Raw genomic sequence first — 18,293 nt, 5'->3', positions numbered from 1 at the left:
GTTCCTCCTTAAATCACACTGACTTTTAAATGCCTTCACATGACATTTCCCAAACTGAGATCAAGTGACTCTCATTTGGGAGGTGTTAACAGTTGGCAACCTTATACCGAGAGTCAATATTGGCCTGATTTTTCTCATTTCACTGTGAGCCCGTGAAAATTTTACCCCAGACTGCTATGACATCAGGTTCAAGTCTGTCCATCGGCCCCAGTCAGGACTGGGGAGACCCTCATTCACTGTTCTCTCCAAAGCCTGAGGGGCCCCAGCATGAGGCATTTACTCCATGGGCTTGATTTCATCTCCCTCCACCCAGGTCCATGCCTTGGGCCCAACTCGCCTCTTCCTCGTTCGTTCCAGGCTTGGGACTCTGGACTGCAGCCCAGCCTGGGATCAGCGTGACTAAGGCAGAGCTGAGAGCATCAAACACGAGTCAGAGCAAATCCTGGTCTCTGTTCTGTCACCAGTTTACCTTGTAACTTTGGGTAGGTTGCCTTCCCACTATGGGCCTCAGTTTCCCCAGCTGCTTCTACTGTTCCTTCTACTTGGGACTCCCTTCCCCATGAGCAGGGTGGGCCATATGCTCTCCTAGCACCCTCCCTACTCAGGCGGTGAGGTCTTGCCCAGTGGTGCAGTTTCCATGGATGATCATCTCTCTCTGGGAGATAAGAAGGGAGGGAAAAATGTTAGCCTGACTATGATATGTAATTGCTCAAAGCCGCACACATACCCTTGATCTTATTTCACTTCGAACCAAGACTTACTCTTTGGGTAATCTTTCTGCTGTTCACTATGTGAGTTTTAAACTTTATTTCACATCCATTCGTGCCTGTGTGTCATTTGTCCCAACATCTATAAATTTCTGTGTGGGAGCATCCAGTATGGAAGGCTGAGCGCCTAAACAAATCAGGATTTTATTGAATCTATAGATTAATTTAGGGAAAATTGACATTTTACCAATATGGAGTTTCGACCCATGAACACAGTATTTTTCTCCATATATTTAGTTCTTCGATTTCCCTCAACAACATTTTATAGTTTTAAATGCACAAGTCTTTCACACCTTTCATCAGATCTCTCCCTAAGTATTTTATTTTTTATGCTACTGAATAGTATTTTTAATTTCAATTTCCAATTGTTCGCTGCTAGGATATGTGAATACATTTAATTTTTTTTTGTATATCAGTCTTATATCCTGCAACCTTACTAAACTCATTCATTAGTTATCATAACTTTTTGCAGATTCCATCAGATTTTCAACATAGACCATCTGTTTTGTCTGTGAATAAAGAGAGTTTTATCTCTTCTATTCTAATCTAAACAACTTCTTTGGCAAAACTCCATTGTAATGCTGAATAGATGTGAAAACAGTCATTTGCCTCACATTCCTAATCTCAGGTAGAAGACATTCAATTTCACTATTAAGTATGTTGTTAGTTGTAGGTTGTTTGTAGATGTCCTTTGTCGGATGAGAAAATATCTTTCTATTTCTACTTTGCGGAAAGTTTTTGTCAGAAATACGTGTTGTATTTTGTCATATGCTTCTGCATCTGTTGAGATGATGATATGATTTTTTCTTTTTCGGTTTGTTTGAAAACTGACTAATTTCCAAATGTTAAAATAAACATGCATTCTTTGTATAAACCACACTTGGTCATATAATAACACATCATTTTTGTATTTTTAAATTCAATTTACTAAAATTTTACATAGAAATTTTGCATTTGTGTTCATGATAGATGTTGGCCTCTAGCTAGCTTTTTTTGTAAAACATTTTTCTGATTTGAGGAACAGAGTGGGGCTGGCCTCGTTGAATGCATTTGAAAGCATTTCCTTCCTTTCGATTTACCCGAAGAGCTTGTTTAAAAATTGGTATTATTTCTTTCTAAAATATTTGGTAGAATTCACCAGTGAAGCCATTTAGGCCCAGAGTTTTCCTTGTGAGAAAGTTTTCAACTACAGTTTTAAATACTTTTTTAAACAGATAAGGGCTTTCAGTTTCTCTATTTTTTCTTAAGTAAGCTTTAGTAGTTTGTGTCTTTCCAAGGATTTGTCCATTTCATTTAACTTACTGAATTTAATGGCATTAAGTTGCTCATAACATTCCCTTTTCATGCTTTTAATGTCTGTGACTCCATAGTGACATCACTGCTCTCATTCCCGATGTTGGCCATTTTGTCTTTTTTTCTTTAACCAGTCTAATAAGGGGTTTATTCATTTTATTGTCTCAAAAAAAAAAAAAAAAACAGCACTTGCTTTTATTGATTTTCCCCATTGGTTTTCTGATTTTCATTTAGTAGATTTTTAACTTTAACCTACTTATGCCTCTGTGTTTGCAATGCAGTGGTCTTGAATGGCTGTTCTTGCCTGCTCGCATCCATCCTCCTTCCTCTGACTTTCCTTTAGGGACCTCCTGACCTTCCTCTCTTCCTCAAGGTTATCGGGTGAGGCTTTAACACACATCTGGCTCTGGAGTCAGCAAATGAACCAGGCCCAGCCACGCAGTGACTTCCATTCCCCCAGCCACATGTTGGGCTCGGGGATAGGACAAACATGACACAGGTTGGTCTTCAGAGTCAACCCTTGGATTTTTGATGAAAGTCTGACGTGAGGGGACAATGGTCTCATAAGCACTCTGAGGCCATTAGACCACTGTCCATCAGCCAGTCGGCCCCACCAGACACAATCGCCGCAGTGTCTCATCAGCTCAAGAAATGTTCAGGCCCGGGGATTTCCTCTGCAAACTCCCTGTGTAAAGCAAAGATAAGAATCCCCCATTATGTCCACAACCAGGAAATTAGCATGTCTTCCTTCCCGATCTTTTTTAAAGCCACGTTGACAGCCCATTTCCCCATCGTGAGCCCGCAGGAGCAATACAACAGCACGTAGCATGAAAATAGACATCAGCTCAGCTGCTCTGTGGGGTCTTCTCCTTGCACTGGTGGGGCTGGAGCAGCAGGGACTATATGGGGAGCCAGATGCCCAAGTGGGCGGGAGATGTATCATTCTCAGCACCTGCCACTTTCCAGTAGGGCCTGGGAGCTGAGTCCGTAATTTTTCTAAATCTCAAGTCCCCTCTGCCCACCCTCCCTTCCTTCCTTCAACAGATATTTACTGGTGCCAGTGGGGTGCAGACCCTGAGCTGGGGTGGGCATTACGTTATGGGGGTGCCTGAGACTGTCATCCCTTTCTTGGGATGAGAAGTGTCCTAACAGATGGAGATACTGCAGTGACAATAGTCACGTATTTATTCAACACATTTGTTGAGCACCTACTATGCAACAGCCACTGTGTCAAGGGAATTCAGTAAATCTGCCATGGTCCTAGCCCTGTGAAGCTCACAGTCTAGAGGGAAACAGAGATTAATCAAGGATACCAAGATGTGTAAGTTACAAGTGCAGTCAAGGTTATACAGTGCTAGGTCAGCATGTCACAGAGGCGTCTCGGCAGGCTAGAACAGCGAATCTGGGATCTGAAGGGTGAATAGGAGTTACATGAATTTGGGGGTGAGGGGGAACATTTAGACAGGGGAGTAGAATGTGCAAAGTCTCCGTGGGTGAACAGCTGTTGGACCATGGACACCTCCAAGGCCTGTGTGATTGGAGGGCAGATTGTGGGTAGGAGTCTGGTGTGAAATGAGGCCGGAGGTGGGGAGGCAAAGGCCAGACTATATGGGGCCTCAAATGCCACCAAAGAGATTTGGGGTTTTGTCGTAAAAAAAAAAAAAAAAAAAGCAGGATCCCACTGAAGTGTCTTAAGCGGAGACTAAAGGTCAGAGAGGGAATTGATATGATAGTAGCTGCATTTCCAGAACAATCCCGAAGCCACAGTGAGGTGAATTGTGATGGAGGGAAGTGAAGGAACAATGAAACCTGAAGGAGGGAGTGAGCACCTCAGCTTAAAGGGAGAAGGCAACTTCCATTGGAGTAGGAGATGGAGATGGGGGGCATCCACGTCGGCATGGCGGTCTCTCAGTCATTCAATGCATGTGCTGGAATATGGCTCATCCTGGCCACCCTCAAAGAGTGTCCTTCCTTTTGGGTCCCACCTCCACAGTCCTGGGGCAGGAACCTGGATGACTCAGCCTGGTAGTCACAGCTGCAAAAGGAGGTCCCAACAAGTCTGCAAGGCAGACACCTGCATCCCCACCTTCAAGTTCAAAAAGGTGAAGGCATTTGCATAAGGTCACACAGCTCCTGAGAAGCAGCACCATGGTGTCCAGGCTGATGATGACGTTAGGGAGAGACACTGTGAGCAGAAGGTACTACCCACCCATGTCTTCCCTCAATGACAAGGACAAGCGCCTGGAAGAAATGTCCATTGAGGGTTTACCATGTGTCCAATAGTGATTCTAAGCACACCCACCCATGTCTTCCCTCAATGACAAGGACAAGCACCCAGAAGAAATGTCCAATGTTTACCATGTGTCCAATAGTGATTCTAAGCATTTTGTACCTACTAGTTTCTTTCATCTTCACAAGAACCCCATGAAGATGTGTCAGCCAAAATAATGCTGTGTAACAAACAACTACAAAATATAATACTTTAATACAATAAGTATTCACTTATCTTACCAGCCCGTGGGTCAGCTGGGCATTTTTATTCTGAGTTTGGCTGTACTTCTCATGCAGTTGCGGTCAGCCTGGGGGTCAGCTGCAGGTCGGCTTTGCTGATCGTGGCTGAGACAAATGAGATGACTCGGTTCCACGTGGTCTTTCATCCTTCAACAGGTAGCCCGGGTTTGTCCACATGGAGGCCTCAAGGATCAGAAGGCTTTTGGAGGCCTGGGCTCCCATGTCCCTTCCACCATATAAGTCACAGGGACAGCCCAGATCTAAGGGATGGGGAAGACACTCCACTTCTTGATTGTAAGAGCTAAAAACGCACATTACAAGGGATGCGAACACAGGGAGGAATAGAGACTTGAGACACTGTAACAACAAACGTCCACAAGGTAGGCATTACTGCAACATCTCATTGAGGCTCAGAGTGGTGCGCTGACTTGCTTAAGATCACATAGCTACAGAAGGGTGGAGACCAGGTCTGTGCCCTTCTCCATGACTCTGCTGCCTTTTGGAAGCTGTGAGCAAACCCACAAGCAGAGAAAGCTCAGGGCTTCCAGGTTGGAGAGCCCAGGACAACCCCAGGGTTGAGGGAGGCTGCCATTTGTCTGTGTCAGGTGGCCTAAAGCCTCAGGAAGCCAGGGGGGCTGACAGGGCAGAAAGGTGGGCTTATCAGGCTCTGGCAGAGCCTGGAAGTCACCAGATGAAGCTCTGCTGTCAAATGGAAGGTCTGGATTAGATACATTCATTCATTTGTTCATTCATTTGTTCACTCATCCACTCAATAAATATGACCTTGGAAGCAAGTCTCCTTAACAAGCTCTAGTCTGGCATTTGTGTGGTAAGACTCATCTCAGATGTCTCCTCCTCCAGGAAGCCCTCCTTGATTCATAGAGCCAGTTGCCTTTTCATTTTGCTTCCGTAGGCCCCTGCAAATGTCCTTGAATTGTCAGTGCCAGTTCCTGTACTGCCCCCAGCCTCACCTCAGGGTCCCATGAGAGATCCAGACTCTAGAGGGCAGGCAGGGTCACATCTTCATCTTCAGGAGTCTCCCCTCCACATAGGAGGTCTGGGATGCTTCTCTGGACCAGAACCTTGCGGAACTCACAGCAGAAGCTGAGGAACACTGGATGGCAGGAAGAAGGAGGTGGAGAAACTAAAGGGTCCTGCTTCAGAGGCACCGATAGAACTGGAGGCAGAGAAGACACTTGGGAGTGAGGAAATCAGAAAAGATTCAGCGTTAAAAGTGGTCACACGGTGACCTGTGACATTTTGCTTAATCAGAAAGAAATTGCTCTGCGCCTCGAGTAGACTGGGAGGTTTCTGGAGCAGAACATTCTTTACATTTCTCACATTTCGTTTGTGCTGAGCTGGACGCAACCCAGGTTCCAGGAGCCAGAGAGAAACTCCAGCGCCCGGGCCTGGGAGAGAGCAGAGGCTCCGACCTGGGGTCTGAGCGCACCCTCTCCTCACCAGCCTTGTGAATGCCCACGAGTTCCCGTCTAGTGAAGAATCTTCCTGCGTCCCAGGCCTGGGGGGACCAGGGTGATGGACACAAGGCTGAGGACACAGAGCCCGTGTGTTGTCACAGCTCAGGAAACCTCTGTGAGGTGAAGGACAACAGCAGAGACAGGCCCAGGATCTGAGGTCTCGGAGCCACTGACTCACTTCCTCTCCCTCACTCCTCACCCCTGCCCTGAAGGGTGGAGCTTCTTCCGGAGAGACATGAGGAAATCGAGACTCAAAGGGGTCAAGTGCAGTGCCCAAGGACACACTGCTAGATCCTGGTCTGTGCTCTTCCCATGACCCCAGATTACTTTTCTGGCCCCCCAAACACCTTCTGCAACCCTTAAGGTCATATCCTGGACGTCCAAGGACCTCCCAGGCCTTCCACACGGCACTCGTGCTTGGCCCAGCCAAGCTATCAAGCTCTTCTTCCTCCTGGTCCTGACCCATCTCCACTCTGTGAGAGCAGATTGATCCTAACAGGTCCTTTCCTGGCTGGGTGACTTGGCCTCTTCTCTCCACCTCCCTGGAGCCATAGTTCCCTCCCCCATAAAACGGGACAATTGGGAAACTTTCTCATCTGTAACAAGAGATGGGGCTGCTGTAGGATGCAATGATATAACCTATGTCCATTTCCCAGCAGAGAGCCTAGCACATGGTCACCGCTCGATATTTGGGAGATTTTAACGCCCACAAAAGTAATATTGCTCTCTTGCATCCCTGCAACCTGGGAAGTAGGGCCCCCTTTTTGTCAGCTATGATGGCCACAGACTTTGCTCACAACAAAACACATCCTGGCAGCAAGGGTCAGAAATGGGCTCCACCACCCCATTCCCCCAACCCCAACTCCCAGCCCCCAGCTCCCTGGCAGCCTCCACAGAGGGAGAGGTAGCAGAGCCCAGCCCTGTTCAACCTCCCTCCTACCTATCACAAGGAAGCTCAAGGTCTCTGGGTTGGCACTTAGTGAGATCTAAGGCCGCAGTCAACAGACCCTGCCCATGGCCATCTCCCTTCAGATTGTCTTCCTGACCACCCCCAGGGCAGCTGGCCTTCGAGGACTCCTCTCTCTTCTCAGATTCCTGCAAAGACTGACCTTTCCACTACAGTGGGTGGTAGCGAGCCTTGTGCTTGCAACAACTCAGCCTAAGTTAAGATCCAGGCTTTGCCTTTCTAGCCAGCCATGTGACCTTAAGAAAGGTCCCTTCTCACCTGCTTTTCTGCACCTTGGGTTTTTCTGATCTTCTCCTGCCTTTAGGCCTTTGCAGTGCTGTTCCTTCTGCCTGGAACACTCTTCCCACATTTCTTCACCTGGCTGTTACGCATTTGCAATGTCAGTTCGCTACTCACTCTGGAACCTCACCAGAAGGTCCCAGCCTAGGTTTGGTTTTTCCTTGTATTTCCCTCTTGTCATCACATGCTCCCCCTCTCAGCTTCTAAGTATAGGAACTGACCGCATCTGGGTCACTGTCCAGGGCATGAAGATGCCCAGTAGATGATGGACAGATCCAGAGATAAGTAAGTAACCCTCCATCTCCTCCCTCAAAGGGTAGCCATTCATCCTCCTACACTAAAAAAAAATGAAGGAAAATCCATCGACTCTGGCTCAAGTGAATTGTAAAGTATGGAAGTGGTACAAGTGGGTTTATGGGGAATCACTGCCACCTCGTGTGGACAAGAGTCAAAGACTGTCCTGCAGCCTGAATGCCAGGAGGCCAGAGGAGCGGGGAATGAAGCCCCTTCTCTCTGTGTGGAGACTCTTCCGGAGAAATGATGAAAATCCAACTCAGACAGGATTCGCAATGCTGGCAGCAGCATCGGCAGATGCATTTTTAACATTTTGGCCTTTCAAATTCTCAATATTTATCTTAATAAACATAAGCCTGGGCTTTTTTTTCTTTCTCTTTTTCTCTGCTATAAAAGGCTCAGGGAGTAGCACAGTGAGAGATGAAGGGTTGAAAGGCAGAGATAACTCATTTTTAAAGGTTTCGATCAAGTTCCACCTGAGCAGAGCAGGGCGGGGGTGGGTGGTGGGCAGGTGGACTCAGCAGGGATGAGCTAAAGGAGGCAAGGGTGGAGGACAGGCAGCTCTGGCAAGGAGGCACCCATCAAGTGGGCTTGTTTGGGTCTTCAAGCTTAGAGCAGAGATTGGGGAACAGGAGTGACAAACATTTAGGGCAGAATGACCCTTAAAGCAGGTCAGAAGAGGCCCCTGGGCTTTAGAGGAGCCCCACCGCCCTCTCTCCCACTGCCCTCTCCCATGGGGGAGAGGACTCTGCAGGCCCAAGGGATGGGGGACTGTGGGCCCTCTTAGACCTCACTCAGGACCCGGAGATTCACACCCAAGTGGCCCTACACTTGCTTCCAGGAGCCTGCCTGCTCCTCTTGCCCAGGTCTGGACTCCTGAGGTAGAGCCAAGGGTGCACACCACCCCAGAGCATGCACCCTGGGTGGAGAGGCAGCTGAGGGTTCACACCCAGCCACACTGCTCCTTAGTTGCCCTCTCCCCCTGCATCCAGCACGTCCAGCCTGGAGCTGCCAGTGAGGCAGGGCAGCCAGAGCTCAGAGCTGGAAGTCCTGCCACAGGTGGCAGTACAAACACAGTTATTTTCCATATGGGCCCTGAGGACAGGAAAAGGTGAAGGAAGCGTGGCTCTGCTCCATGCTGAGTCCTCTCCTGGCAGTGGTGACTGAGATGCCTATCACTCTGGTTACCGTGGTGGTGGTGGTGGTGGTGGTGGTGGTGGTAGTGGTGGTCACCCTCAGAAGCAGACTAGACTTGATTCTTCAGGACACTGTCCCCAAAGGGAGCTCTGGGGAGCTGCCTCCAAGGAAGAGTGTCTACAACTCCTCAAGTCCCTGTTGAGCCCTTCTCTGACACCTGGGTCAGGTCCCAGCTGAGCCTCCTGGGCCTTACCCTTCCAGATCAGAGAGGGGTCCCACAGCCTGCACTGTGCCCAAGGCTGCCCTGGGCCCTCAAGGGGCAAGACTTCCTTTTTGTCATCACAAGTGGGTCCGGCGGTGGGCCCCAGAAGTCACTACAAATACAAGAGGGATGGGAACATCAGTTATAGGGCCATCTGGGTTAGAGAGGCATGGCTTAAAACCATTCCTGAGCCTCAGTTTCCTCCATCTATGAAGCAAGAGTGGCAACAGCAATGCTATAAGCTTGGGGAGGGTTAAATGAGACCTTAGAGAAAATGCAGAGGTGGCCCTGGTCAGAGTTGCTGCAATGACCTTCTTCTGGCCCTGTGACATTAAACCGGTTGCCTCACTTCTCTAAGCCTCAGTTTCCCCATCTATAAAATGAGGATAATAATACATGTTCCCCCTTAGTTTCATTATAAGGATGAAAAGAAGTCATTATGCTTTCTGAGTCCTACATCACACACCTCAGCCCCTCTTGACGACACTGACTCCCCTCATGTCTCAAAGGAAGTCACTCTCAGGCCCACCATCCTTAAGACCCTTGTGCTCTGAGGTTGAGGTGAGGAGAAGCAGAAACGAAGGGTCTCTACACTCCTGTCCCAGAGAAAATGAAGAAGTCCCGTAACTGGAGTTGGCTCGATGTTTCACTCACCGATTGTAAAACCAAACAGCCTGTCCTAGAAATATTGGTATTATCTCTAATTTCTTTTACACCATTTTAAATGCAGTCATTACAGGGTCCAGCTGTTTAGTGAAAGAAGCATCAATATGGTTCTTGCCTCCTATGCATGAGGAATTATACTTTCCCTGGAGCCCTCTGCATGCTGCAGGTGTGTCTATTAAAATGGAGGCCATCTTAGCTATATGAGGGAGAGGAGATTATGCCATAATGGGCAGGCGAGGGCCAGGGATTCAGTTAGACCAGGGCATGGCCTGGCAGGGGCATACATCATAGCATTAGGGTCACAAACAAACTCTTTGGCCAGCCCTGAGGATCTGAGTCATCTACTGGGGGCCAGAGCCCAAGAGACTTATAGGGATGGCCAATGGGAACCCACAATATGAGGTAATGATTAATGGCCAGCATTTCCTGAGGACTCACGATGCACCAGGCACTATTTTAATATTTCTATACTTATTTATCCATTTAATCCTCTCTACATCCCATGAAGCACACATTCTGTTATTGTTCACAATTAGCAGAAGAGGAAACTGGGTGATAAGAATTAAGCAACTTGTTCAATGCCCCATAGTTGGTGAATGATAGAGCTGAGATTTGAACTCCGGGCATCTGACTTCAAACTTGCACTAAAGCCCTGTTATAAAGTCCAGAATTCTCAGCCTCACTCTCTTAGTACAGGAGGTATTCCATAACCTGGCTCCTTCCAACATGTATCAGTTAGTTTTTGCCACATAACAAACTGCATCCTAATTAATGGGCTTAAAACAGCAATGGACTCATGAACAAAGCGGCCATGGTGACAGGGATGGAGGTTATATGTGGGCTCAACAACATGGACCTTTCTTTATCATGGCTGATCTTGCCAACGCTATTGCTGAGAGCCAATCGCAGATACCCAAGACAAGCATCAAAACCCACATATGGAACCATTCCCTTCAGGGACCTGCCAGCCACCTAGTGGCAGATTGATTACATTGGACCCTTTCACCATGGGCTGGGGCTGTGAGAATATAGACCCACCAATGTTGGCTTACACGACAGGAGCAAGGACACGGCAACCAGAACCAAGAGAAGTCCCCTTCCTCCTGTGGTGTCCTTCTAGTGCCCTTGAATAATGAAGCTTAACAATGTGCTCACTACAAAGAGTAAACACTTAGAGTCTAATCCATCATCACAGAGCTGGTACTGAAGGGTGAATTTTGAAGTGAGAGACAACACATTAATAACTTGTACAGTCCACCCCTTTGGCTGCTCGGCTTTCGTATGCTTCCACACACATACGACAACAGACTACTTTGTATTGTTACATGACAAGGTAGAGCTATCCTTTGTTCTTAAGTGAAGAAATGCTCCACCTTCCCCATCTTGGGAAGCTGTAAAGTCCCAACACTCATTGTACTCATCACTAACTATATTAATAGCTGCTAAAATTTAGTGATGGTTCCAGTGAATATTCTCTGACTTAAAGCCTAAGTTGTAAAGTTAACATTAAACAAATTGCATATAAAATAAAAATGGGAAGGAGATCAAAGAAGGAAATGCTTAATATTACAAATAAACACATGCATAAAACAAAGAGGAAATATGCAAAGTTATTGCAGTTCTCAGTTCTATAATTAATCATGGGGCTGTGGTTGATATCCATGCCTTTTTTTTTCAACTGTTAATTCTATATTTCCATTGCCTTCTGTCAGAATCTCAAGCGGTCAGCATTCTTTACCTGGTAATGTGTCCTGAACCTTCATTGCTGAAGGGTCTGTGTCTTCATTTATTCCACCTTTTTTGGTTGCTGTAGTTTTCCATTAAGCTTTACTATTGGATATGGAAGTACTAAGAGGCAACCCAGAGAATCCCCTGGGTTCCAGACATAATTCTCCTCGCCTCCATTTTGTAGCAGCAACCCACATCCCCCTTGGTAATTAAGATAAATAAGACATCTCAGATAGCAGATGAACTGTCTCTTGACCTGTTGGTTCAGTGGCACGAGGAGCCCAAAATGGCCAGGTGGCAGTCTCATCTTCAGATTCAACAGAACCACTGCCAGTCTCCTTTTTCCCCTTTGTTTTCCATCGCTGAAAGACTAAGCTGCTCAAACCAGAAGAGTTCAAAGTTGCCAGGATGGGAAGCAAACACTCTGTGAGTGGGTTATTAGAGAGAGTCGGGGCAGGAGCCTCTTCCGCTTCCATCTCTTGTTTCCCGAACTCATGTGTCCTCATGGGGGAGACAGCACCAGATAATGGTCTCAGATTCAAAACGTCTGTGTGAGAACCCCATCTTTTTAGGGTGTTATCTCCCAGTTAACTCCACAACTAAGTCTCCAGTAGCCATTCTACCTTCCAGTTAGGCCAGCCACTTCAGGTATGTAGCAAGACCTGTTAAGCCCATGGACATAAGCCGAAGGCTGCACTTCCATTGCTGTGACATGAGCTCCCTGGCCAGAAGCAGTGCTGACAGGAATGCTGGGATGGTAGATAAGGCATTCTGGGAGTTCACGGATGATGCTGCTAGAAGAGGAGTTATGGGAAGGGAAGACAAGTCCATATCCAGAACATGCATCTATTATCGTGAGGATGAACCTCTATTTCCTCTGACACGGACACGATGGTATCCAACCCTCATGTTCACAGCAGCATAGAACACCACCCTCTGTGTACCTGCTTTTCCTACTTGCCTGAAAACTAAGGTAAACAATCCAACGAACTTCTTTGTCACCCAGCGGTAGGTAGCAAGCACACATTCTCCAAAAAGGTCTGAAACCCAACTTTGCAAAAAGGGTCCCTTCCAAGAGTCTCCTTCCTGGAACACTCTCCCAACAGAGTTCTCTTTTCAACTTTATAGTTACTCCCCTGTTAGAGTAAATGATTTTTATATTAAATTTCCCCTGTTTAAATTACCGTATGATTAGTCTCCTGATTGGACCCCGACTGACACAGGTCTCTCCCTCAGAGTGGTAATAGTGAGGAAACAATGATTTAACTTGTATTTAGCAATAGGCTTGTGGAAATCACTCAGCAAATATTTGCGATTCTTATCTTGAGTTAGAAAACTTATTTATTTATGCTGCAGTATATCCAGCAGGTTGGGACCCGACTTGTTTTTATTTTATTTTTTGTTTGCTTGTTTGTTTGTTTGTCTGTCTGTCTGTAAAAGAAACTATTGAACCGTGGACATGAAGGATGGTGGGGTTTAAAATGGGTAATTTTCCTAAGTGGCCCAGGGCCTTGTGGGAGGGAATAAACAAGTGATCAATTCCTGTCCTCTGAGATTCGAAGATTGTAAAACACATCAGGAAGATACAGGTCACTCTGACTGAGGCCCAGTGGTAGGAAAGGCAGTTAGTCCCCTGAAATGAGACCTCTATTGGAGGAAAAGAGGAAAAACACAGGCTTGCCCACTGAGGCAAGTCAAGTACCTTAAAACAGAGAATGAGTGTGTCGAGAAGTGGTTGGGAAGAAACACTTGGCTCCCCTGTTGGTAACCTTATGTGTTCTGAAAGTTGCCATTAGGTAGGACTGAAGGATTGTCCCATTGGGAGCCCACATGTTCAAGAGGGAGCAGCCTCTGCAGTAAGGAGAGCACTGAAGGCAGGTATAATTCTGAAGAACCCCTTTGCCCAGGCAGATTGGAACTATAGGCAGAGCTGGGGACAGTAGCAGGAGGCCACACTCATCGATGTGTCCTGTAGAGCAGAGACAGGATCCTTTGGACTGTTCAGGGGTCAGCTCTGGGATCAGAACCAATGACCGTGTTGGTCCCTTAAAGAATAACCAACTTCTGGCTGTGACCATTCCACAGATGAGAACATGGAGGCCCAGAGAAAAGAAACAACTAACCAAAGGGCGTTGAGTAAGCTAGCCATAAGCCTTGGGCTCAAATCCTTCCATTAAACTCCTGAATAGGCAGGCAGGAAGAGGGGCTTTGGGAGAAAGATGGCGCACAGCACAGTGTCTGGCAGCTCAGATGTCCACAATAAATGGTAACTCGGAACGAGTTTTTTTGTCAGAGATTCAGATCAAACAAAGAAGAAGGTGATGAATCATAAGGAAGAGGACAAGGACCACAATTCCCATTTTACAGATGGAGAAACTGAGAAGCAGTCACCCAAGGTGGCAGGAGTGATGAGATGTCTTCACAACTTTGTTAATAGTATGTCCTCAACTTAGAAAACTCTGCAGTTGCAGAGCTTGGGAATATAAAACAGCAAAAACCGCTTCAAATAATCGATTCTGTTGCATCCTCAGCTAGGCTAAAAATAAGAGACAAGCCATGGGAAAAACAACCACAGCCGCCCAGGCAGCCTAGAGCACCAAGGCCTTGGAAAGATGCCACCTGTGCCGCTCATCAGCTCTGACATTGGGCTGACCTTAACCAGCTTCCTGGGAATTTTACACAGTTTTCTCTCCATCAGTTCACACAACTCAGGAACTGATGCTCCCTCCAGGCAGGGGACAGATAGTGCTCAGAGTCCTCACTCCTCCTCTGGCCCTGCCATCTCACGCAAGGGTGGTCCAGCCCCCGCCCTGGTCTCCCTCTGCAAGTTAACATTTGATCCTGTTATTTCTAGTCTCTCCCCACACACACACACACACACACACACACACACACACACAATGGGTGGTTAAGAGCAGGGCTCTTAAGTCACACAGACCTGGTTAGAATCTCAGTTTTGCCATTTCTTGAGTGATATTGGATATGTCACTTAAAATTTCTAGGCATTGTTTTCCCTATCCATAAAATAGGCATATTGCACAGTTGTCCGTTTTAGTCAGGAATCCTACAGTTCCAAGGGACAGAAACCCAGCTCATTCTCACCCACTGCAGACAGGCTTCTTCTAACTTCTATATGGGGGAGAAGTGAGCATGGCAAAGACAGCTCCAGGCTTATATGATCCCAGCTAGTGATCCCAGGAGAGGGAGGCCTTGTCCTGCCCAGCATCCATTTACCAAACCCCAAAGACAAATTCTTATAGGCTGGGCTTGAGCCAAGTGCTCCCTACTGCACAAATCACAATGGTCATTGGCATGGCAGTCACCCTGGGCCCCATGTTTACCCTGTGGCTAGGGGACAAGACCCTCCAAAAGCTCAGTTAGTGGGGGACAGGCAAATAAGAGGAATGAGGATGACGCTGAAGAAGAACAGAAGTGTCAGTGTCCTCAGGCAGAAAAATGCAGCAGAGGTCCACCAGTTGCCCTCCCAGAATGGTGATGAGAATTAAAGGAAACTGTGCATGTGAAATGCATGGTTAATATACTCAGTAAATGCTAACTCTCAATATCATCATTGTCACTCTCAAGATAAAGCCAGAAGACTTTCACTCTCAGCCATGATGGAGTACTAGAGACTATATTTCCCTCTTGTCTTAAATAACTTACAAATAAGACAAAATATATAAGAATTTTTGGATATTGGACAAAAGGCAGAACATGAAAGTGATCTTTGAAAGAAGGAAAACAAAGGATGTGATGACTACAGTTTCCTTGGCTTACTGACTAGAGGGAGTTTCCAGGCCCCACATAGGAAGAGAAACCCAGGCAGAGCTCAGAAATCTCCCTGAGGAGACAAAACAGTTGAGAATTTCAGGAAGTCAGGGTGGCTAGAATTTATAGTGAAGAATACTAGAGAGGGGCAAGTTGCTTAGAGAGGAGAGAGCTCCAGAGAACTTCAAAGGATTCCCCTTGAGCATTAGCTTATCAGCTGGGATGGGGAGAAACTGTGAAAATGAGCAGGTAGAACCATACACCTGAATAGTTCGTTTCCCAACCATCTAGAGCACTAAAACCACATAACATACGGGCATCAGGCTGAGTATCCAGAAGGGTATTACCTATTAGTGAGGGAAATTAGCCCTGGATTGAATGTTGCTGCCAAAAGAAAAAAAAAGCTTAGAAGCGAGTCTCAACATATCAAACTATTTTCAAGTAATTAAACTGTAACTCAGAACAAAGATCAAGAATATTTAAAGAAGTAAGAAAATATTCAACACTCAACAAGGCAAAGTTTACAATATCTGATGTCCAACCAAAAATTACCAAGCATGCACAAAAGCAGAATCATAAAACCACAATGAGAAGAAAAATCACTCATTAGGAGCAGACCCAGAAATGACAGTCAATAGAATTAGCAGAGAAGAGAGAGATTAAAGCCAATATTCTAATTATGTTGTGTATATTCTAGAAGGCAGAGGAAAATATATGTCGTGGAAGATATTCTTAAATGCCCAAATAAAACTTCTAGACAGAACTACATTGTCTGACATTGTCTGACATGAACTATATACTGGATGGGATTAACATCAGAAGAAAGGCTAGTGAACTTGAAGACACAGCAATACAAATTATTCAAAATGAAACACAGAGGAAAAAGAAAGAACTACAAGTAATGCAACAGTGTTCTCTGAGACCACTTAAGCAGCCTCAGTAGAGCCCCCTGAAAAGTGGGACTGGGAAGAAAAAATATTTGAATAAATATTGATCAAAACTTCTCCAAAGTTGATTTAAAAAAAATAAATAAACTATAAACCCACAGGCCCAAAGAATCTCAACAAGAAACATGGAGAACACTATTCTAAGTCACATCATAATCAAATTACTGAATTAATTATGATGCGCGGGACAGAGAACACAGTCCTTTTCTTTTGACACAAACCAGACATGACATATCTCTGCCAATCAATAGATATCTGATCTTGGTCCACTGATGTGGGCGCTGCTGACATGGTTTGCCTCTTGCTTTGAGATACAGCATTTCAGGACACTGAGAGCTTGCTTGTCTCTGTCAGGGTCGGGACAAAAGACCTTCTTCTCAGATCTCAGTGCTGTCACCATCCCCTGCCCCTCTTCCCCACCCCATGTTCGCCCTCAGAGTGATGCAATGACACCCCGAACACCTTGCTCAACTCCAGTCTGGCACAACTCTGCATTACTCATTCATCACACGCCTCCCACTATTTCTGGAAAATTGACACATAGGCAGGAAAGAAAGGGGGGGTAAGAGGAGGCACGTTTACTCAGCTGAGAGAATTGTTTTGCAGGCAGGCAGCAGATGACAAAGGGACAAGCTGGCAGGGCTGAAATGGTGAAAAGGCTTCTCAGGGGATGTGGCAACCCCGTTGCTTAATGAAGGACACCAGGCGTGAGGACATGAAGGCAAAACTCCTGCCTTCTCCTTCTCACCAGAACAGACATGCAGGTTAGGAAACCTAAAAACATTTCCCAAAAGAGGGCCGGGTGTTGGTCTCACCTCTTCTCTTCACCTGTTTTGTTTGTTTGTTTGTTTGTTTGGTTTTTGGTTTTTTTTGAAACATAAAGGATGGAGGCTCCTAATGTGAGTTCCCTAAAATTTCTTCATTCTATGGTTTCCACTGACTATTATGTGTCTCTCACATTTGTACCTTTCCTTCTTTTCTACAACCTTAAATGTCAAGTATGTCTTTTCTAGGAGCACTGAACTGAGATAAAGAGGATTAGGGGATATTTTTATCCCATTTAAAAGTAACCTGGAGTGAATTGGGAGTAAACGGACCCACTGGAGGTTTCACCTCATTTCACTTCTCCCTCCTGGCTCCTGCCCTCCTGCTCCTCCTTCTCATCCTCAAAGGTGACCTGGGAGCTCCCGACACTGGGCAATTAATGCATCCTCCAGGGCCTGCCTTCCAGAAGTCCACTTCCCACGTTAACCCTGATCGGAAGCAAGTTACCATGCAAAACTCTGATTTTCTGGAAAACTGAAGGAAGGGCCTAGTGGGCAGAATGTGAAGGCCCTTCCTTCATGCCTTGGAATGAGATTCTAGCAACAGCTCCTCTGTGGCAACACCTTGGAAATCACCCATAGGCCCCTTGAAGCCACCTTAGACTACATCACACTTCGAATGGGCCAGCAACAGGATGTTAAAATCAGCTGGCAGAAGCTCGATAGAAACTTATTAACTTTTAATGCAGGGCAGCCAAGGCTGCTTAAATATTTAAAGGTTCAATTAATCATTTGAAAGGCTAGATAGGACTGCAGAGAGATGCCAGTCTTCTGGGATCTCCAGTACCAGGATTTTGGCTATTGTAGCATCTTATACCACATACTCACTGATAATAATACTTTTTATTTATTGAATACCTACTATGTGCCAGGCCCTATGTGATGAACTTTATATTCAAAGTGTCATTTCATCTCCACAATAACTCTGAGAGGCAGAGACTGTATTAACCATTGTATATATGAGAAAATACAAGTTCAGAGAGGCTGAGTGACATGCCCAAGGTCACACAGCAAGTAACTGGCACAGTCAGAATCTAAACCCGTGGGACAATATCAAGAGGTCTATCATCTGCGAAATTGGGGTTCTAAAAAGGGGAGAAAAGTGTAGAAAAAAATTTTGAATGGTTAACTTTTGTCCTGGTTTTATGAAAATTATAAATACACAGATCCAAGGATCTCAACAAGGCTCTCACTAACATGTGTGGGGACAGTGCTCCACCAGCCACTGTGAAGCTGGCCCAGGGTCAGCCGGCTCATCCACTGTGACTTTTCCTGGTGGAGCAAAGGTATGAAGCATGAAGCGGGTGAATGGGGACTATTTTGTCTCAGGTAATCAAGGGAGGCCTCCTGGGGGAGGTGACTTTTGAGCTGA

The 18,293-nt window shown here is 46.2% G+C and overlaps 1 long non-coding RNA gene across 3 annotated transcripts; it reads right to left on the bottom strand.

The window, feature by feature from the left end:
• Positions 1–1,445: 1,445 nt before the first annotated feature.
• Positions 1,446–6,829, bottom strand: LOC107196569. 3 transcript variants are annotated; one of them, XR_003043859.1, is made up of 4 exons: positions 5,543–6,821; positions 4,572–4,872; positions 3,273–3,342; positions 1,446–2,745 (listed from the first exon to the last, which is right to left on the bottom strand). It is a non-coding gene; the product is annotated as an uncharacterized LOC107196569 (long non-coding RNA). The 3 variants fall into 3 exon arrangements; XR_003043858.1 differs by having other exon boundaries at positions 3,273–4,095; positions 4,572–6,829; XR_003043857.1 differs by having other exon boundaries at positions 4,572–6,829.
• Between the last annotated feature and the right edge of the window lie 11,464 nt (positions 6,830–18,293).

This window comes from Pteropus alecto, unplaced genomic scaffold, assembly GCF_000325575.1.
Source record: "Pteropus alecto unplaced genomic scaffold, ASM32557v1 scaffold39, whole genome shotgun sequence".
NCBI lineage: Eukaryota > Metazoa > Chordata > Mammalia > Chiroptera > Pteropodidae > Pteropus > Pteropus alecto.
This window is presented reverse-complemented; position numbering and strand designations above follow the sequence as displayed.